The 16142-nt window shown below is 36.1% G+C and overlaps 1 pseudogene; it reads left to right on the top strand.

The window, feature by feature from the left end:
* The first annotated feature begins 13842 nt into the window (after window positions 1-13842).
* On the top strand, window positions 13843-14454 carry LOC120178867 (annotated as a pseudogene).
* Window positions 14455-16142: the final 1688 nt, after the last annotated feature.

The following is a 16142-nucleotide window of genomic DNA, read 5'->3' as shown; positions in this document are numbered from 1 at the left end:
AGTGTCCTATAAAAGATAAAGAAATTAAGCATCATATTTCCACAAAGAATAAGAACCCATGTATAAATATTATAAATCAATATCCCTTATTCCTTCAAGAACAAATGCTTCTGCACGAATATCTAACGAGCACCTCTGTGCCCAAACAACATGCGCCTCTGCGCAAAATAATACAACGATGCGTCCTGTAATAGTAACCCTCCAATTACTGCTAGAAGTTCTTTTCTAGGAACATATATCTCACTTTAGTCTTATTTACCTTCATACTCTCACATGCCACGGGATGTCCATCCTGTAATAGTACCCCTCCAATTGCGTAATCTAACACATCCGTCTCTAATTCCAGAGGTTTTTTTTTTCGAGATCTGGCAAGGTAAGAACTGGCTCACTGATCACCACCTTTTTAAATCATCATAGAACTCCTTATATTACTTTGATCAAGCCCACTCACTACCATTCTTCAGTAAATCAGTGAGTGATTTTAGCCTACGAGAATATTCCTCCACAAAATGTCTGTAATAATTGGCTAAACCGAGGAAAGGTCTGAGCTCACTAACATGTTGTGGCGTCGGCTACTCCTGGATAGCCTTAACCTTCTTTTTATCCATACGAAAGCACCTTTGCTCAATGACATGGCCTAAAAATTGGACTTGGGTTTGGACGAAAGCACATTTCTCCTTCTTTATAAACAACTGATTCACTCGCAATCTCACCAACACCACTCGAAGATGCTCCTGATGCTCTTCCATGGAAGTTCTAAATATCATTATATCATCCAAATAAATAACTACAAACTTATCGATGTAGTCATGGAACACCGAGTCACACAAGACATTTTCAGTTCATCCCCTTCGACAACCCTCAATTGATGGTATCCCAACCTGAGATCCAACTTGGTGAAATACTTGGCATTACTCAGCTGGAACTATAACGCATTTATGAATCATATAGAACCCATTCTAGTTGGCTCAGGTTCACTATCTTCTGTGGGAGCATTTACTTGCACTCCAAACTTTGTTGATGCCAAAATGGTATTAAAAGTACTTCATTGTGGACATTTTACAACCCGATGAGGTCTATTACAAAGGAAACACTTCAATGAGGGTTTATTCCCTCTATTGCTCGATCCATGACCAGTATGGACTCTATTTTGGGTTGGGTCCCTTCCAAGAAATCTCCTATTTGCTCCCCAACCCATTGTGTTCACCCCTCAAGCCAACTTGTTCCCTCCCTGCGTGTTGGGTACTACCTCCACTCGTAGAAGGTGTCTTACGCTTTCCAGGATGATCGTTGTAATCACTAAGGCACTTAGTAGTAGCTATCGCTAATGTTATATCTTGCACCTTCTGCCTCTGCAACTCAAGCTTTAGCAGTTGGTGAGTTAGAAATTAGCGGATAATAAGTTAGCAATAAGCCAACAAACAATAACTTGAAACGAAAGGGAAATTTGCAAAATCAATACCCACATTCAAAATAAATAACAAAAATAATAAAAGATAATAATAAAAAAAGAAATAAATTAAAAAAAAGCAGAAAAAAGTGACTAAATCGTAAAACAGAGAAAAAAATCCAAAATCACAATAAATTAAAAACAAGGAGTCAGTGACCAAACTCTGAAAACATGGCTAACTATGGGGGAACTAAACGTGATTTACCCTAAATGTTTGGGTATAAAACCCAATATTGTTTTTTAAAATCATTTTAACATAAAAAAACTCTCATCGCTCAATTTTTCTCTCAACCAGAAGCCCAAACACCATCGCCCCTACCTCAGGCCTCTACCCATGATAATCTGAAGACCTAAACTGAGCCGCAAATGACCCTAAACATTTGGTTTACCTACCCAAACCCAAATCTAGGACTAAAACTCCTAAACAGGCCCTCTAAAGACCCCTAAAACAACCTTGACGCTTCAGCTTCCCGATTTCAATAACTTAATATGGTGATGACTCTTCGGTGAGGAACCCTAAATACTCTATAAGGTAAACCCTAACCCTTTTTTATTTTGGTTTTGATTCAGTTCACAACTCACACACAAATGCAAAAAAAAAACTTAAAATAAAAAAAAGTCAAGGTACCTCAAAATTTGTATTTTCTTTGAATATGGGGTTGCTAAAAACTGCTCTATCTTTCTATTTCTTTTTGAATATGAGATATCCCTACAACTGCTTTTGGTGTGGATTTTATAGAAACCGTTTTTTACAAAATTATTAAATGAAAATTGCATTTCATTTTTTTTTGTCTTTTTTGCATGCATGGTGATTGCTGATGAGGGCTCGATTGGCTCTGTTTTGTTATGCCTTCCATAACCGTTTTGGTAGGGAATAATCAGGGAATGGACCACGGAGTGTTGCTGACAAACATGAGGAGGGCTTTTTGGGACCATCGACGTGTGAGATGATTGGGGCTACTTGGGACCACTGGCCACGCATGTGAGATGTACACCGAAATCGTTCTAGAAGCTTCTGGCGGCGACTGTACATCCCTTAGCTAGGGTTTTCCCACTTTGGCTAATTGGGCTTAGGGTTTAGGTTTACCTAAACCAAATTGGGTTTAATTGTAGGGTACTTGAAATGGGTCTAGAATTTTTTTGTAAATGGACATTATTCTAATGGGTTTATTTATTGTATGTATGGACTTTGGTCATTTGGTGTTACATAGCATAAAAATGGTGATTACACAACTTTTATTATTTCTAATAATAAAGTAAAATAAACATGTTAATATTTTGTGATGAGACGTGCAACATTTCTCCATATTCTTCTTTTTTAGCTTAAAATATTATATTTTACATTGATACACATAAGACAATTAGAGTGACAAATTTATGTGTTTAAATTATATCTTTTAATGATTTTAGGAGTTTAAATTAGATGTTTTATTTTATTTTATAATTACTTTTAGACTGTTTGTTTAAAAATATTTAATATATATGTATTTTTTAAATTAAAGCATTTGATATTTAATTTTTTTTAAATCTCTCAAAAATGAAATCAATTTTTTTGTAAGTTTTCTTTCTTGTTTGTTTTCCTACAAATTGAAATAATAATATGAATAAAGACTACTTTGGCACCATTTGATTTGAGGGTTAAAGTTTATTTTAATTTATTAAAATTAAGATCAAATTGATAGAATATATAAGTAACATGAACCAAACACGTAATAATAGTAAATATAAAAAAGTCACATCAACTTTTTCGTTAAATATTAACGGTAAATAGCTTAATTAAATGTATTTAAATAGTTGAGTAAAATGATTGATAAAATTTAAAAAACGGTCGTCAAAATAAAAATGACAATAGCTAGGTGGTCATTAGTATAGTTTACCTTTTATTTTAAATAATTTACCTTTAAATTTTTAACTAATTTATAATTATACGTGAGCTCATTAGAGTTTTAATTTTTTATAAATTAAATTAATAATGCTCATTATTATTCATCATTAGTGATATTTATCGATACTAGTTGAACGTGATAGAATTTTTATGAAAAGATTAATCAAAGCTAACGTCTGGCTCTCGCTGGTGTGAATACACATCAGTAAATATATAAAAGTGAGAAAAGCAGTTCCCTCCTTCACGGAGTGAAATTCGGCTGCTTCTTTTTCCAGACATGTAGGCCAGTTTTTAACCACAGATCCCACGCCACTTCTTTTTCTAATTACAACAACGAAGGATGAACATTAATTTTTAAGAATATATACACTATTTTCATTAAACCGATTTAATTTTAACTCTATTAATATAATTATTACTGTAATATCTAGAAGACTTAAATTTAAATATACTTAAACCTCGTATAACCATGCTTGTAACTTAAAAAGTAGATTAATGCTGAATTTAAACGATCGATAAAAGTTTTTTTATTAACTTAAGGTGATTATAAAATAATATTTATTTCAAATACTCTTAACTAATTGACAATAAACATTTAATCATCTTATGGAAGTAGTTGATGCTTAAACCTGTGACATGTAAAAACAACAATAATTCTTTTAACCACTAAAGTAAATTGATTCATACAATTGATCAAAATTTAGTCTAAATAAATTCTCTACTTTTTGAAACTAAATTTCAGCCCAAATTAAAACAAATGTTCCATTACAAGCATTTGAATCAATATTATGTTCCCGAATCACTAACCTACCCAAATAAAGAACAAGAGAGTCAATCGCGCTTCGTGAAACTTGGATTTCAATATCCTTCACCTCTACCCTAACATCCAAATGTTTTTCCCCTTTTTGTTTTTATCATTAAAAAATATTAAAATCAACAATAAATTGAATTAGTAAGACTATACATTAAATTATTTAAATAAAATTAAGAGTTCAAATCTTAATATTTAAGAATTAAATGATAATTAATAATTAATTTAATGAGACGAAACATTAAATCTTTTAAATAAGAATTGAGAATTTAAATCTTATATGTGTTAAATAAATAAATTAAATTAGAAAGATCATCCATAATAAATCTTTGTAAGAGTATAATATTAAGTTTAAAATCATCGATAAATAAATTAAATATAAATTATAAAAAAAATGCTAATACATTCAAAAGACGTGTGTACGATTGTATACTGATTCATATATATAGAATAAAATAGTAAATCACCCTCTTCCCAAGGATACTTACATAAGCCATTCCCACACCACTTCCTCTAGAGAAAATCGCCTCAGTGACCAAAAATGCCTTATAATATACGATTTTAACCAACTTTTTTTGGATTTGCCAAAATGACCAACAAAATCGCAACGCGAAATAAAAATCGCAACGCGATCCCCAGAATCGCAAATCAGTTTCCAAAATCGCAACGCGATTCTTGAAAATCGCAATGCGATAGTACAAATTCGCATTGCGATTTTCCAAAATCGCAACGCGAATATGAAAATCGCAACGCGAACACATAAATCGCAACGCGTATCCGTAAATCGCAACGTGTATCCGTAAATCGCAACGCGTATGGGTAAATCGCAATGCGTATCCGTATATCGCAACGCGTATCCGTAAATCGCAACGATAATACATAAAATCGCAACGCGTATCCGTAAATCGCAACGCGTATCCGTAAATCGCAACGCGATATTTAAAGCGCCATTATAATCGCTACGCGTATTTTATTTTCAAATTACAAAAACGAATATTAAGACAAAATCCCGTAATCGCAACTCATAACCTAAAACCTAAAATCACAACTCAGTCCCATCTCCATCTCTCACTCTCTACGGCGAAGAAATCCGTCCCCATCTCCGAAGATTTCCGTCCCCATCTCCGGCGAAATCCCTCACAACCATTCACAGTCAGAAATCCCTCACAATATTCAGAAATGGAAAATCAACCTCCGAGGGTTAGTTTTTTTAATTATTTTTATTTTGAAATGTTTGCATTATTGTAGGTTTTTCATATTGAAACTGATGATAAGTTTACTGGTCATTTCAATAATAGATTAACCATTTCACTTAGATTTCATTTCGCGTTATGATTCTGTCGTTGCGATTTTCATTTCGCGTTGCTATTCTCTCGTTGCGATTTTCAAGTTAGTATTTGTCTTTGTCTTTGTTCTGTCTTTTGGTTGAAGTAATGCAATCCATTCAAGTTTCAATTTGCAGAAGAGTCGCAACGAGATAAATGAAAATCGCAACGAGAGAATGACTGTCGCAACGAGAGAAATGAAAATCGCAACGAGAGAATCGCAACGCGAAATGAAAATCGCAACGAGAGAATCGCAACGCGAAACCAAAATCGCATTGCGATTTTCATTTCGAGTTGCGATTCTCTCGTTGCGATTTTCATTTCGCGTTGCGATTCTCTCGTTGCGATTGTCATTTCGCGTTGCGATTCTCTCGTTGCGATTTTCATTTCAACCAAAAGACAAAACAGTGTTGCAAATTTTAGTTTCAAGAATAAACTACTACTTTTTATGTTTATTGTTTTTGGTATATCTTCAACGTGTAGTTTTTGGTATATCTAACTTGGTATGTTTATTGTTTTTGTAGAATTTTTTTTCGGCTCAATTGACCTTGAGAAATAAAGTCAGCCTGGCCACTACAATTGCTTCGAAGCTTTCACCTGCTCAAAGACAATTGTTTGAGGAAACCTGCTTCGGGCCATGGCTGAGAGTACAGCATCCGGGTGGAGATGCTAATTTGACCCATTTGTGGCTTCAGACCATGACATCAAATCTACCCGACAGTATACAACGTGGTGAGGAAGAGATATGGTTTCATTTTCCACCAGCGTATACTTGTTTTGGGCGGAAGGAGTTCTGCTTAATCACTGGTCTACGATTCGGACACGATGATGTAGGCCGGTACACTCGTCATATCGCCCGCCCATCATGGTTATCCCGGGTTTTTCTGGATGAGTCAATGGAGAAGCCGAACCTACATGTCGATGACCTGAAGAAATTGTTTAATAAGAAAGCTGGTTTCACTCGGATGGATGACGTCGATGTTGTCCGAGTATGCCTTCTACTACTTGTGTATGCCGGCTTTTTAGGCAGAGAGGCCAGACAACCTATTCATCGGGAGCTAATAATATTGGTAGAGGACCTGAATGCATGGAATCTGTTTCCGTGGGGTTCGTATATATGGAAAGCTACCTGGACTAAGTTGTCGTCTGCCTTTGATGACCGCAAAAGTTTGCGAGGCGATGGGTCCAAATACACTTTGTCAGGCTTTGTTTGGGCCTTTAAGGTAAGAATTTCTATATAATGTTTCTAAAATTATAATTAATTATTTAACAATTACTAATTTTGTTATTATATTGTTTGTAGATTTGGATATTCGAGGCTTTCCCCAGCATGCGTACATATGCAATAAAAACGTCAAATAATATTCCCAGGGCTATTTCCTGGAAGAGGAAAACTCTGTTGGATTGGGAAGACTTAATACCATATGCGACAATAAATAATGTAAGTTAACACAAATACTTTCATATAATATATAAACAAGTTATTAATAGTAGACGTTTAACTTTGTTTGAGTTTTTATATTTTAGGAGGCCAACATTCCATTACAAAGACTGACACCCACGGAGGAAGAGCTTGCCACTGATTGGTGGCAAGCTAGTCAGAGTTTTTTTGATGGCACGGATGATGAGCAGCATCCACTTCCTCCAATTCGAGAGCCATCACCTCACCTAGAGCCATCACCCGATCGACCCGACTATACACCTCTAGAACGAGAGCCATCACCTATCCCGTCACATCATCGAGCCTCTTCTCCACCATCACCTCATGATAGGCGACCGGCAAAGATGCCACGACTCCTATCTCCCTGTTCTCCACCTCCACCTCCACGGGATGAGTCAAGGGAGTTACGTGATGAGGTCAATGCCTTGCGTGAGGAGATCGGTACTCTACGCGATAACGATAGTGCATGGCGTGTGGAGGTGTCAACTTTACGTGGTGAGGTTGCCGCTCTACGTGAGATGATAGTATCGTTGCAGAATGAGGTTCATACTCTACGCAACGAGGTAAGTTTAAGATTTTCCATATTTAACTTAATGATAAATTTACTCATAATTTCACTTAGATTAGCCATTTCACTTAGATTGCTTAGTAAATTTATTCGGTTGCTGCCAATTCTGCTAAACTGTGTATTCTTTAACACTGTGAAATAGTATTTGTCTTTGTTTTGTCTTTTGGTTGAAAGTAAATTTGTTCGGTTGCTGCCAATTCTGCTAAACTGTGTATTCTTTAACACTGTGAAATAGTATTTGTCTTTGTTTTGTCTTTTGGTTGAAAGTAAATTTGTTCGGTTGCTGCCAATTCTGCTAAACTGTGTATTCTTTAACACTGTGAAATAGTATTTGTCTTTGTTTTGTCTTTTGGTTGAAAGTAAATTTGTTAGGTTGCTGCCAATTCTGCTAAACTGTGTATTCTTTAACACTGTGAAATAGTATTTGTCTTTGTTTTGTCTTTTGGTTGAAAGTAAATTTGTTCGGTTGCTGCCAATTCTGCTAAACTGTGTATTCTTTAACACTGTGAAATAGTATTTGTCTTTGTTTTGTCTTTTGGTTGAAGTAATGCAATCCATTCAAGTTTCAATTTGCAGAAGAAGAAATAGTTTACTTTCGCAACACGAAACTTAAAATCGCAACGCGAAACCAAAATCGCAACGCGAAATGAAAATCGCAACGACAGAATCGCAACGCGAAACCAAAATCGCAACGACAAGATCGCAACGCGAAACCAAAATCGCATTGCGATTTTCATTTCGCGTTGCGATTCTTTCGTTGCGATTTTCATTTCGCATTGCGATTCTGTCGTTGCGATTTTCATTTCGCGTTGCGATTTTGGTTTCGCGTTGCGATTTTAAGTTTCGTGTTGCGAAAGTAAACTATTTCTTCTTCTGCAAATTGAAACTTGAATGGATTGCATTACTTCAACCAATAGACAAAACAAAGACAAATACTAACTTCAGGGTATTAGTTTGAAACATATTTTTCTTTGTTATCTGATGCATTTTGTGAACTATGATAGAATAATGACTTGGGTGAATACAATGCAAGTTTGAAACATATTTGTCTTTGTTTTCACTGTTTAAATATCATGTCTGTTTATTTACTGATTTTTGTATTTAATTATTTAGCGGCCCGATAGAGTGGATGCTTTACGTCGGGTTATGCTTGCACGACGGAGTTCACGCATCAGACAGCGTGCACGTGCTATTAAGTCTCCGTACACCCCAATAGTGCGAAGACACCGCAAGAAGAAGCCCGACTCGCCTGTCATCCCTCAAGAGTCCACTCCTATCGTTGAAGAGGCCCCCCTATCATTCCTCGAGAGTCCCCTCCCACCGTTCAAGAGGCCACTGTCATCATTGAAGAGGTCCCTCCCACCATTCAAGAGCCTGATTCACATGGCGTCATATGTAGGCTTCTTGAGAAACCCTCTGACGTGCCAGACATGATGGATTCAAGTTGGCTCTCGTATGAGTTACCGGCCAGTACCATACCGGTATCTGAAGAGGAGAGGGAACAACTACCGGACACAATTCTGGATAACACCCTTTGGGCTAAGACCGCTGTTGATTTTTATCTACATGAGCGGAGCCAGGGGTGTTTCACTGACATATGCAAGCTCAATATTACAGTTATTAGAGACGAGACCGCGCTACAACAAACGAGCGGAGCCAGAGGAGATTGTGGTCCTCTCGTATGCTTGGCGTTGGAGCGTTTGACGACGGGAAGCATCAAGTATCTACCTCCCACCGATAGAGATAGAGCTGCAGTAGGCTTGTGGTTTCGGCATTATATGGCTAAATCGATATATACGAGACGCTGCCTACCTGCATCCGCGTTATAAAAATGTCCATAAACAATTGGTAAGTTTATATACTTTTGGTTTGAAAATGTTTGGTTAAGTACCTAGAATTCAATAATTTGCTGTTTGTAGGTTTTAGATGTGTAGAAAGTGTTGTTTGAGCAAATGTTTGGTTTCTCCAGGTTAATCTCAGAAGTGAACTGCGTGAAAATGATGTATGGCTGCAAAAGTTGATTCAATAGTTTAATTGATTGTTTTTTGATTGTTTAATTGATTTGTAAAAGTTGATTCAATAGTAGATGATCGGAAATAAGAATTATTGCTTATTTTTTAATTGTTTAATTGATTTGTAAAAGATGATTTGTAAAAGTTGATTTGTGTAATTGATGCGAACATAATTCTTATTTGTGCTTGTTTAATTGATTGAAATGTAATGGTTGATTTTGTTGAAGGCAAAAATGACTATCGCAATGCGAAATGAAAATCGCAATGCGAAATGAAAATCGCAACGAGAGAATCGCAATGCGAAATGAAAATCGCAATGCGGAAATGAAAATCGCAACGAGAGAATCGCAATGCGTTTATAATTTCGCATTGCGATTCTCTCGTTGCGATTTTCATTTCGCATTGCGATTTTCATTTCGCATTGCGATTTTCATTTCGCATTGCGATTTTCATTTCGCATTGCGATTCTCTCGTTGCGATTTTCATTTCGCATTGCGATTCTCTCGTTGCGATTTTCATTTCACATTGCGATTTTCATTTCGCATTGCGATTCTCTCGTTGCGATTTTCATTTCCGCATTGCGATTTTCATGTTGGGATTTTCATTTCGCATTGCGATTCTCTCGTTGCGATTGTAATTTCTGTGTTGCGATAGTCAAATGCATGCCTAATAGTGATAACAACTGAATAACAAGAGTTGGTTAAGTCAAAATGGTTGGCCTGAGTCATTAATTCAACTGAAAATGTTAAAAGTTCACACATAAAATCCACATAATACAACGTTTGCATTTAAAAATCACCTAAGTTAACAGTCCCAAAAGGTGAAGCCAATTGTGATTGGGATTTTAAAGATGATTGCCTTTTGCTTGACACCATATGAGCTTTGGATTTTGATGAGGATCCATATTTTGGTAGAGGAAAAGATGATTTTGATGGCACTGGTGATCCACATGTCAACCTTGTATGACCACTTTCCTTGCACCGACTACATGTCGATCTCTTCTTCTCTTCACCCTTAGACGGTATACGATCGTGACTTTTTGGTCGGCCAGGTAGCCTTCTATCCATGGCTGGTGGCAAAACTGTTTGTAAGTCATCTGGTATGTCCCACTCAGAAGGATGTGGAATAGGGTAGACAATCTCGGCATAAGTCTGTCGATAAACTTCTGTAGTGTAGCAATCCATAGCGTATGCGCTTGAATCATCTTGGTTTAAATGAAGAGCAACTTTTATAACATGGCCACACGGATAACCAGATGTTTGCCATTTCATACAACTACACGTCTTTGCATTTAGATCGACTAGCCCATTTAAGTTATTATCCAGTACTTGAAACAAAGTGTTTGAACATGGTTCAACTCTCCATGACGTTGACTTCACAACACGTTTCGTTATATTTTTTTCAGTCCATGGTGTAACACGATGTTCCAATGTTCCTGTAAATTTAAATAAACAATACTTAGTAAATATATAAATATGATAAGTTACGAATTCAAAGAAATAATACCTGCATGGTTTCTTTTCTTGTAGTACCACTGTTGAATAGAGGCTCGAAAAAACTCCATTAACATAGTAATGGGTAATTTCCGGGAATGACGACTTAGAGCGTTGATTGATTCTGCACTATTAGACGTCATGAAACCATATCTTGCTCCAAGTTGATGTACTCTTGACCATCTTTCAAACCCGACATCTTCCAGTGTTTGAGCACACTGAGGCAAAACACGTCTTAAACAATTTATATGCTTATTGAAATCCACTTCCCGATAAGCTTTTACAGCCTTCCAGTATGTCCATTTGTGCTTTTTTATACCAGCAGACCTTGATTTTAGATTTCTATACAAATGAACACCACAAAGTCCATGAAAAGCATCTGGGAAACACCTTCTAACAGCGTTGTCAATTGAGTTTGCCCTATCGGATATGATTGTCAGATTGCTAATAGGACATATGCAATCCCTAAGATGCCCCATAAACCATGTCCATGAATCAGAGGTTTCAGATTTGCCAACCCTGTAAGCTATTGGCAATATCCCATTGTTAGCATCCATGGCTACTGCTAATAAGTTTACTCCAAGGTATCGACCTTTCAAATGTGCTCCGTCAACTATAATAACTGGGCGCATGCAAGTAATAAACGAACGAATCTACAAAATAATATACACAAGAAATATAATCATTTAAATGTGAAATGCATGTAACTAACAAAAATGAGTCAACAAAATTATATTGATTTACTAACCGTAGCACCAATGGCGATAAACAGCAACTCAAAGCGTCCATCTCTATCTGTTTTGATATGAGTTACCGACCCAGGATTTTTCAGCTTTAAATTGTGACAATAAGCCGGCAGTTGGGCAAACGATGCTTCTGGCGACCCCCTCAACAATTCCAAGGCATAACATTTGGCTCTCCAAGCTTGAGAATATGATATACTAATCTTGAACCGAGCATTCATGTCAGTCATAATTTCATGTCCCCGATATACCCTGCCATTCAAAAACATTAACTCAGCCAGAAAACCACCCAACACCTTTTTGTTTGCCTGTCTATGGTGAGGAAAAACTTGGGTTCTTGAACATGTATGTTTATCAATAAAAGTCCTAACTTGAAACATTTTGCAATCTTTTATTCTCTTTGCAATCATACGCCACGTACAGTTTTTGTCAATCATACACCTTGTTTCGAAACAATCTTTGCTTGATTTGTTAACTTTTAGTTGATAGCCATCTTCCACACATTTCGTATATAAAGCTATCTTCAAGTCTTCCTTTGTATCAAAACAATCATCTTTCTTGATACGAATAACTTTTGTGTAACAATCAACTGCTTTCTTTATCAACTCTTCTTCCGGTATCTGAAGTAATTCTGGCATATTCCAGTTATACGCCCGTGGCATTTTCTTTTCTTCGGGGACTTTTTCTTCTTCTTTTTCTTCTTCAGGATTATATGAATTACAGAATGGATGTTCAACATGTTCATTCACAGTCGTAACTTCCTCCTCATTATCATCAACAATACATTCTTCGGCAACGGCTGTTTCATCATCAAAATTCGGGTATTGACCAATATCAATATCATTACACGCATGGTCTGTTTCTTCTTCTGAAACATCATCAAAATCCGTGTATTGACCAATATCAAAGTCCGGATATTGACCAAGACCAAATTTCGAATACTGACTAGTACTCACAATTTTTTCTGTTGGCTCATCATCGTCTAACTGGTCAATACGAAAACCGGAATTTGGTGCTGAAAGTTGATTGGGATTTGGATTAGAGAAAGGTTGTGGGTTTTGAGAAAAACTTAGTTGATTACTACCCGCTACTGACCCAACAATACTACTTCTAGGTTCAACAACATACAATGTAACATCATCTTGTGAAACACTAATGTAAGCAATGAATCGTTCAACATCTTCATTGTCGGTTAACAAATAAACTTTACCATTTCTCTGATAAGATAGCCTAAATCCACTTAGGGGCTCTAAATTCAATTTATTTGAAACACGTAGCATTAGAGTTTCATAAGTTAACTTTTGTAAAGACAATTTTAGTTGAAGATTCATGGGTAAAGGCATATATTGTAAAACACCATGAACATTATCCCATGACCCTCCAAAACACAAATCTATCCAAACATGATCAACATTAGATGATTTCATGGTTGTAAATTAATTTACTAAACAGACGAGCTGCGAAACTAAAACCTGTTGCCGGATTGGGAAGGATGTCGTTGGATATAGGAACGGATGTCGCCGGAGAGAGTGATAGATGGAGATGGAATGAGTTGCGATTTAGGGATTTAGTTTATGATTTCAGTGTTATATACCCAAAATTTCAGTGTTGTGATTTACAGATTCTCGTTGCGATTTACGGATTATCGTTGCGATTTACAGATTCTCGTTACGATTTACGGATTATCGTTGCGATTTACGGATACGCGTTGCGATATACGGATACGCATTGCGATTTACCCATACGCGTTTCGATTTACGGATACACGTTGCGATTTACGGATACGCGTTGCGATTTATGTGTTCGCGTTGCGATTTTCATATTCGCGTTGCGATTTTGGAAAATCGCAATGCGAATTTGTACTATTGCATTGCGATTTTCAAGAATCGCGTTGCGATTTTGGAAACTGATTTGCGATTCTGGGGATCGCGTTGCGATTTTTATTTCGCGTTGCGATTTTGTTGGTCATTTTGGCAAATCCAAAAAAAGTTTGTTAAAATCGTATATTATAACTTTTTTTTGGTCACTGAGGCGATTTTCTCCTTCCTCTATCACCCATACCACCTTCTCTACAACAATTCTAAAAATTCTCTCTTCTTCATTCAAAGGGCTAAAACCTCCGCCATGAAACCTCTCCTCTTTTTCTCTTCCTCTTCTCTTACTTCTACCTAGCCCCGATCCTCAGTTACGCTGTATACGACGCTAGCGCCACCACCACCATCAGCACCACGGATTTCATCCGTACAAGCTGCTACGCCACCTTGTATCCCGACGTTTTCTATTCTTCTCTTTCTCGCTACGCCAACGCCGTCCAACATGACCCGGCTCATCTTGATCTTGCCGCCGTCGGTGTCGCCCTCTCTAAAGCTCGTAACCAAGCCGTTTACGTCTCTAACATCTCCCGTGAAGCCGATTACGGCGCCGACACATGAGCGGGCGCTTCGTTGCACGACTGTTTCTCCAACATGGATTAAATCCGGGGGTCGCTGAAGCAAATGCGGCGGACGGTGGCTCCGGGTTTGGAGTCCTTCAGGTTCCAGATGGAGAACGTGCAGACGTTGATGAGCGCGGCTTTGACGGACGAGGAGACATGAACGGATGGGTTGGAGGATGTGGCGGAGGGACCGATGAAGACGGAGGTGTTGAAGAGGGCGGCCAATGTGAAGAAGTCTACGAGCAATGCCTTGGTGTTGGTTAATAGTTACGCTGATAAGGGCACTATGTAACCAATCAGCTAATAAACTGAAAAAAACTGTAAACTTTTCTCATTGTTCATTGCATAATTAACCCAACATCTATGTTAATTTAGACTAAAACTAGAACTAATATAAATCAACTAAAAAATGCACACAACTTTTACTAGATAGAATTCGAACCCGAATGTTGCAGTAATGATTTGTTTCATAACGAGCTAGTAATGCTATTTTTAACATTTATGTGTGTGTGTGCTTGTGAATGATAGTAGGATTCTCCTAGTTAAATCAAAGTTAAGGCCTATAAAGACAACTTTTGTAAGCTTGTGGAAGACTTCAATGAGCTAAAACTTTAAGTTCCAAACTAAAATTACAACAAAGAGGGGTATAGAGTTTTTCCAAAGCCATAACTATTATTAAGTCACTAATAAAGTTTGGAGGGGTGCATAACATATCAAAGAGGTCTCAGTCTTCTAAGATACTAGGCAAGGGCAATGATAAGGAAGACAAGAGGACTTGGGATAAATTACTTATTTAGTACCTAAACTACCAATTTTGGTCTGTTTAGTATTTAAACTTTCAGTTTTTTCAAAACCATATCTAAAGTTTAGTTTTTATATCGTTTTAGTACCCCATTCAAAATTTAACGTGAATTTTTTTTTAAAGTTTAGGTATTAAAACGGACCAAAATTGATAGTTTATTTACTAAATATGTTAATTTTTAACGACGAGGTATTAAAAATGAAATAAAAACTAAATGTTGGGTATGATTTAAAAAAATATAAGTATTAAAATAGACCAAAAACCAATAATTTAGATACTAAATACATAGTTTACCCCAACAATTAATAGTCTGGATGCTAAGAAAAGCCATTGAATGGAAATGGCGAGGCCAAGTCCAACTGCCATCCCATAAATACCAACCCAAATTATAAGTAAATTGGTCTGCATTTTGGTCTACATTGAACATAAAAATTCAACCTTTTGTGTTTTATTTTTTGGTCAGAAAATTCAACCTTTTGTCTATTTAGCCCAAAAGAATTTGGGCTACTTTGTCTTCAACTTCTGGATTTGTTCGTTTACCCAATAATTATCTTATAGCTCATGAAAAACATGTTTGTTGGTCGAAAAGTATATCATAATTGAATATATATATAACTACACCCAGATCTCCTTCTATCTCAAGTGGGAATCAATAGATTACATGACAATCTTTGCAATTTTTAGAATGAAAAATACAAATATAATTTCTGAATTTGTTTTTGAAGTGGCAGGCCCACATGGAATTACATATATATATATATAAAAGAAAAATTAAGATATTAAATTATTTTGTGCGGTTGGTGTTTGTTAAATCCACTGAAATTAAAGATTTCTATCTATTCACAAATTTATTTATTTTTAATTTTTGAATTTAAAATTTTAAAATTATCAACAAAGATTTTCTTATTCAAAATTTGAGTAAATGATTTAATATACATATATTGAAGTGGAAGCTTTGTAACTCAATTTCAAGAGAAACATTTTTATGGATCTATATTAGATGTTATATATGTATTTCTTGTTAAGAGCTTTAAGTTTTTATATTTGTTTATCAAGGTGTTGTGTAAAGTTATATAGGGTAAAATACGTAAATAATCCCCAACTATATGACACATTTTTGTTAAATCTCTCAATTATAAAAAAAATTATAAAATAATAACCAGACTTTAAAAAAAATA

Source organism: Hibiscus syriacus, unplaced genomic scaffold (genome assembly GCF_006381635.1).
Source record: "Hibiscus syriacus cultivar Baekdansim isolate YM2019G1 unplaced genomic scaffold, ASM638163v2 tig00112383_pilon, whole genome shotgun sequence".
NCBI lineage: Eukaryota > Viridiplantae > Streptophyta > Magnoliopsida > Malvales > Malvaceae > Hibiscus > Hibiscus syriacus.
This window is presented reverse-complemented; position numbering and strand designations above follow the sequence as displayed.